This window comes from Apodemus sylvaticus, chromosome 2 (genome assembly GCF_947179515.1).
Source record: "Apodemus sylvaticus chromosome 2, mApoSyl1.1, whole genome shotgun sequence".
NCBI classification, from domain to species: Eukaryota; Metazoa; Chordata; class Mammalia; order Rodentia; family Muridae; genus Apodemus; species Apodemus sylvaticus.
Window position 1 is genome coordinate 5,988,177 of NC_067473.1, and position 7,242 is coordinate 5,995,418.

General features: G+C 41.5%; 1 pseudogene; it reads right to left on the reverse strand.

Annotated features, from left to right (window-relative positions):
* Window positions 1–2,126: 2,126 nt before the first annotated feature.
* LOC127678237 (pre-mRNA-splicing factor CWC22 homolog) lies at window positions 2,127–4,957 on the reverse strand (annotated as a pseudogene).
* Window positions 4,958–7,242: the final 2,285 nt, after the last annotated feature.

The window sequence follows — 7,242 nt, forward strand, 5'->3', positions numbered from 1 at the left end:
CTTCTGCTGTCAGCTGATCCAATAAACCAGATGGCTCAGGTTCATTCAAGTGACAAGTACTCAGTGGTCTGAGTTACAGAACCAATCCCAGTAACCGACTTGTGTATTAGTTAGGTCTCTAGAGAGGCAGAACTTGTGGATCCTCCCTAAAGAGTAAGGGAATTTGTTCTGATGACTTACAGTCTGTAGTCCAAGTCCACAACAACGGTCAGCTGTGAATGGGAAGTCGCAGTATCTAGTAGTTGCTGCGTCTCAGCTGGTCTTCTGTCAGAGTAGATTGCAACATGTGTGCTGGCAGGCGAAGAAGAGTGACTCTTCCTTCTTCCTGGGAGGGTCCTTATGTAGTCCTGCAGCAGAAGGGCGTGGCCAGATTAAAGGTGTGTACCACCAGGCCTGGATCTGGGGCTTGTTTTGTCCCAGGCTGACCTCGAACTCAGAGGTGTCCTTGCCCTCTTCTCGTGGGATTCAAGTCATGCACTCCCTTGCCTGGGCCTACGTTTTCCATAGTCACTCTCTCAATTTTATCTACACATAGAGAAGTATGTGTTTCTCAGCATTACTAAGTAGCTAACACTCGGTTCGTTTTATTTTTGTAGCTTTTACCTCTTTCTTCCTACCTCATTTTCCTATCATTCATATACATTTTTTTTTACTCAGGAGAGTGGCATAAAAATTTAAAACCGATCTAATCATATATTTAACCTGGATGAATCCTGGGATTTAGTTTTCAACTCCTATGAGACTTTGACCTAAGATAATGATTGAAAATTGAAGCCATTACTCGATGTACTCTTAAGTTATTGGTATTGCCCTGACACTGGAGAGGGGAGAAAACCCTCTGAAAAGTCGATTCATCCTCAAAACAATTAAGTACACAGAAACTGTGCTTTACAAAAATCACTTTCAATCTCAATTCTTGTATACAGTAAGTGATAAGTATCCATGTTGCAAATTCTACCATAGAGTAAATTGATGTAATTGAGCCAGATAAAATATTGCACAAATACTTCAAGTTTACCAACATTTACATAATATTTTTCATATCTTTAAATTTGTGAAAAAGGCAATCAGTTTGCCACAAACAAACATTAATTTTCAAATAAAAGACAGAAAGAAAGAAAAGGAGAGACAGAAAGAAAGAAAGAAAGAAACAAAGAAACAAAGAAAGAAAAGAAATGAAAAGAAAAGGAGTGTGTCACTACATTTAAAAAAAATGTTAGCTGGGCAGTGGTGGCTCACACCTGTAATCCCAGCACACTGGGAGGCAGAGACAGGTGAATTTCTGAGTTCGAGGCCAGCCTCGTCTACAGAGTGAGTTTCCAGGACAGCCAGGGCTATGCAGAGAAATCCTGTCTCAAAAAAACCAAATTAAAAAAAAAACAACAAAATTTATGTAGCTCTCCCTAAAGGAAAGATACTGTGGCAGACCCTGGATTTTTAAATAATCTCTGGACTATAAAAAGAATTATTTCTCCTGGGTACTAGGACACATTGTGATAACTCTATCACTGTGTTGATTGAGCAAACCTGGGCTTCGAAACACAAAGAAGCATTTCCTGTTCACCTTTTCATGTCGATTCATACAAGTCTTTCTACAGCAGTTGTAATTGATTTAAGGATTCTTATGGTTGATTCATAGGAAGAATCTTATATCTGTAATTTCGGGAGGATGTATACAATGTTGTATTATTCCTATTTAAAGGTTCATTCAAACAGAAGCTATAGATCCTAACAGTCTAGCCAGGACTACTTTTATCCTGGTGTTTTTCTTCTAGCCACAGGATTATATCTTTTATGAACATAGGAATTAAAATATTTAAAAATGTTAAAACGGTAGTGGGGTTTTTTTTGAGTTTTTAATTGGTTTTGTCTGTTGTTTCGATTTTGTGGTTGTTTTAACAACATTTGTTCCTTTTATTCACAAGACATAAGACTTAGCCCTCTTTTGATTCTATTTACGTTATGATTTTACACAAAGAACCTTTATCAATTATAAAACATGTCAAAAGGAAAGCTCCTTAAAATTTACAAACAGGTACTTTATTGAAGAGTTCTCTATACAATCCATCAATGTAAAAAAGACATGGGATTGCATGTAAGGCATGCATGTGCAGTTGTCATTAAAATCATTTATATTTTGTTGGAGATTCTCCTCTCTTGCGGTGCTGACATCTCTTTGAGCCTCTGGAATGTCCATGGTATCTGGAGGTTTGTTCCAGCATCTCTCGGCAGCGTTCTGAACCTGTCCTCATCTCCTTTGTGACCACAATGCTTTCGACTGCTCTCCCCTGAGGTGGTGCAGTGATCCTTCTTCTGACTTTAACTCTGTCCCGAGTTCAGGTTCTTTGCTTCTCATGTTCCGAGAAAGAATCTCTTCCCTCTTGTGGCTTCTTCTTTGGCTCCCCATGCCCGTCTCTGCAGGAGCCTTGTTCTCAGCCATTGCCAACTCTGCTGTATCTATTCTCGTGGCTTCTGTCCTCCATGCGCATTGCTGGGGTATCTTGCCGGGGGATTCTGTGTCTCGTGAGATCTGAGCTCTGTGTCTTTCAGACCTTGCTGTCTCAGTCCTCCTTTCCTGGTGCCTTTGGTCCTCCCTGCCTCCTTCTAACCTCCTGCTCCGTGCCTGGTGGCCCCTGGCTAACTTATCTACTTCTTTGCCTCTGGCCTTCCCTGTCTCTTCTTTCTTGTACCTTTAGCTGGAGCAGAGCTCTGACTGCTGGGGTCATGGGGAATCACTTTCTTCAATGGAGAACTCTGAGCTGCAGCTCTCGCTACTGCCAGAATCTGAGTCAGAGGAATCTGATGGTGAGGAGGAAGACTCTGAAGATGAGGATCTCAGGACTGATTTGTTTGTTTGTTTGTTTGTTTGTTTCATTTTTGTTTTTTGTTTTTGTTTTTGTTTTGATTTGTTTTTTGCTCAGTTTCTGGTTCCTGGGTTACAATAAATGACCTTGGGCTTGTTTTTCAGATGTTTTCGAAGCTCATCAGTCAAACCTCCCAGGCCTATGGATGTGAAGAAGTTAATGGCAAACCGGCTATTGCGTGGGTCGTCTCGGGGTAACAGTCCTTCAAGGAATGGCTCAAGAGTTTCATCCTTTAACCTTGCATTCAGCTTAGGAAGGCCCATGTATTCACACAGTTCCTGGAAGAAGATCTTGACAAAAATCCTACTAGACGATGTCGTGGTCTCCTCACTCAGCTTTATACATTCCAGAACACTCCAGGGAAGTGAATCTGTGTATAATAGGTGAGCAAACATCTTAGCAACATTCCTCAATCTGTTCATCTCTAAGCGATGGATGGTGTGGTACTGTTCCTTGAAAAGACTTTCAAATGATTCCATGTATTTCCTTTTCAGTGTACAAAACCGTCCACCCAACAAGCCAAAAAATTTTTCATACGTCCTTTGTTGGGCACAGCAATCAAGTACCATGTTGCAGAGTTCTTTTGTTTGGCTCTCAGCACACTCCATCTTCAGCAACTTGTGTGCACATTCTTCAAAATCTAAACTTGACTGGATGGCAAGATAGATTGTCCCGCGAAATGAGACTAGGTTGATTTCAGTTTTGTCATGAATAGTTACTTTTTGCCCTCCTTCCTCTTCTTCTCCTTCTTCTTCTTCCCCTCTCTCCTCCTCCTCCCCTTCCTCCTCCTCCTCCTCCTCCTCCTCCTCCTCCTCCTCAGCTTCACTCGTTCCAGCTTCTTGGTCTGTGTTTGAATCACTGTCACCTTCATCAAGGATTTCTTTTTTAATAGCCTTGTACTTCTCTTCATTCTCCATAAAATGAGGATCCATCTTGAAAACATTAAGAACATCTTCTGGACTGTAGTCATCCTCCAGGGGGAGCATATGTGTCAACTGATCGTCCTCTTCCACTAAATCGAGTCCTTCCAGAATAACAGGGTGGCCCTCGAATCCATCCTTCCGTACAGCAAACATCACTTCAATCATGTACTGAACCCTTTTGTCCATCTCAGACTCGTGTAGAATGGTTCGCAGGCATTCAAAGATTGCATTGATCCCCCTTGGTGACACTTGGGTTAATTTGAGACCACACTCCTTGAGGCAGCTGATAGCCACTTCAACACTGTCATCCGTTGGTCTCTCTAGGAGCAAAGTGAGCATCTCCAGGCCCAGAACCTCATGAGCCACATTTTGGTTAATAAGATGTGCCACAAACTTTGAAGCAGTCAGGCAGAGTTGCTTATCATTCCTTCGATAGCCTTTCCGGAAGTTAAGAATTAGTCTCTTGAGCGTCAGTTCTCCAATCTGTGGGAATTTTGAGTTGATTATTGCCACCAGCGCTGCATAGACGTGAGTGAAGATTGGAGAAGCCCTCTGTGCTTGCAGAACAGATCTGCACAGCAATCCTCTCCCTCTGACTATGTTCTCTTGAAGGAGCGCTTGGACAATGATACTTACATTGGAGATGTTGACCTTGTTGAGGAGACCGTTGATTGATTTCTTCAGAGCCTCCCAACTCATCCTCTGATATGCTAAGCTGCTTTTATCTGTAATCTGTTCCTGCATCCTCCTGAGCTTTGCGGGAGGAATATATGCTCCCCCGGGGTGGGTGAGCAGCGGGTCCAGCTCATCCCTCTTCGTTTTCTTCGCTGGAGGTTCTTCCTGAGTAGAATACTGGGTCACTCCTCGGCCTGGGCTTCTTCTTTCAGGAGATGGGGATTTCCGGGACCGTTTCCGATGACCTGCATCTCTCTCTCTTTCTCTGCGTTTTTCTAGGTCCGGACTTGGTGATTCCGTGCTGTCATCATAAGGGCATCCGGTTCTAGAATGCTCATAGTCGGCCTGGCTGTAATCAGAGTAGTCTCTAGCCCGGGGAGCACATTCTCGGTCTGCATATCTGTCTTCTGGGGTGGAGCTCCGGTTGTAGGAATTGTGCCCCTCCCTTCCGGCGCCACCAGAGGACTGTTTCCCGTGTGCCACGCTAGTTTGCATCTTCTGCTGTCAGCTGATCCAATAAACCAGATGGCTCAGGTTCATTCAAGTGACAAGTACTCAGTGGTCTGAGTTACAGAACCAATCCCAGTAACCGACTTGTGTATTAGTTAGGTCTCTAGAGAGGCAGAACTTGTGGATCCTCCCTATAGAGTAAGGGAATTTGTTCTGATGACTTACAGTCTGTAGTCCAAGTCCACAACAACGGTCAGCTGTGAATGGGAAGTCGCAGTATCTAGTAGTTGCTCAGTCTCAGCTGGTCTTCTGTCAGAGTAGATTGCAACATGTGTGCTGGCAGGCGAAGAAGAGTGACTCTTCCTTCTTCCTGGGAGGGTCCTTATGTAGTCCTGCAGCAGAAGGGCGTGGCCAGATTAAAGGTGTGTACCACCAGGCCTGGATCTGGGGCTTGTTTTGTCCCAGGCTGACCTCGAACTCAGAGGTGTCCTTGCCTTCTTCTCGTGGGATTCAAGTCATGCACTCCCTTGCCTGGGCCTACGTTTTCCATAGTCACTCTCTCAATTTTATCTACACATAGAGAAATATGTGTTTCTCAGCATTACTAAGTAGCTAACACTCGGTTCGTTTTATTTTTGTAGCTTTTACCTCTTTCTTCCTACTTCATTTTCCTATCATTCATATACATTTTTTTTTTTTACTCAGGAGAGCGGCCTAAAAATTTAAAACCGATCTAATCATATATTTAACCTGGATGAATCCTGGGATTTAGTTTTCAACTCCTATGAGACTTTGACCTAAGATAATGATTGAAAATTGAAGCCATTACTCTATGTACTCTTAAGTTATTGGTATTGCCCTGACACTGGAGAGGGGAGAAAACCCTCTGAAAAGTCGATTCATCCTCAAAACAATTAAGTACACAGAAACTGTGCTTTACAAAAATCACTTTCAATCTCAATTCTTGTATACAGTAAGTGATAAGTATCCATGTTGCAAATTCTACCATAGAGTAAATTGATGTAATTGAGCCAGATAAAATATTGCACAAATACTTCAAGTTTACCAACATTTACATAATATTTTTCATATCTTTAAATTTGTGTAAAAGGCAATCAGTTTGCCACAAACAAACATTAATTTTCAAATAAAAGACAGAAAGAAAGAAAAGGAGAGACAGAAAGAAAGAAACAAAGAAAGAAACAGAGAAACAAAGAAAGAAAAGAAATGAAAAGAAAAGGAGTGTGTCACTACATTTAAAAAAATTTTTAGCTGGGCAGTGGTGGCTCACACCTGTAATCCCAGCACACTGGGAGGCAGAGACAGGTGAATTTCTGAGTTCGAGGCCAGCCTCGTCTACAGAGTGAGTTTCCAGGACAGCCAGGGCTATGCAGAGAAATCCTGTCTCAAAAAAACCAAATTAAAAAAAAAATTATGTAGCTTTCCCTAAAGGAAAAAGAGACTGTGGCAGTCCCTGGATTTTTAAATAAACTGTGGACTATAAAAAGAATTATTTCTCCTGGGTACTAGGACACATTGTGATAACTCTATCACTGTGTTGATTGAGCAAACCTGGGCTTCGAAACACAAAGAAGCATTTCCTGTTCAACCTTTCATGTCGATTCATACAATTCCTTCTACAGCAGTTGTAATTGATTTAAGGGTTCTTATGGTTGATTCGTAGAAAGGATCTTACATCTGTAATTTTGGGAGGATGCATACAATGTTGTATTATTCCTATTTAAAGGTTCATTCAAACAGAAGCTATAGATCCTAACAGTCTAGCCAGGACTACTTTTATCCTGGTGTTTTTCTTCTAGCCACAGGATTAAATCTTTTATGAACATAGGAATTAAAATATTTAAAAATGTTAAAATGGTAGTGGTTTTTTTGAGTTTTTAGTTGGTTTTGTCTGTTGTTTCGATTTTGTCGTTGTTTTAACAACATTTGTTCCTTTTATTCACAAGACATAAGACTTACCCCTCTTTTGATTCTATTTAATTTATGATTTTTACACAAAGAACTTTTATCAGAGTGAGTTCCAGGACAGCCAGGGTCACACAGAGAAACCCTGTCTCAAAACAAAAGAAAATAAAACAAACAACAACAAAAAGAAAATGAAACCTCTTCAACAAATGGTGCTAGTTCACCTGGAGCTCAGCATGCAAAAGAATGCATATTAATCCATTCTTATCTCCTTGTACTAAGCTCAACTCCAAGTGGATCAAGAACCTCCACATAAAACCAGACACACGGAAACTAATAGAAAAGAAACTGGCGAAGACCCTTGAGGACATGGTCACAGGGGAGAATTTCCTCAACAGAATACC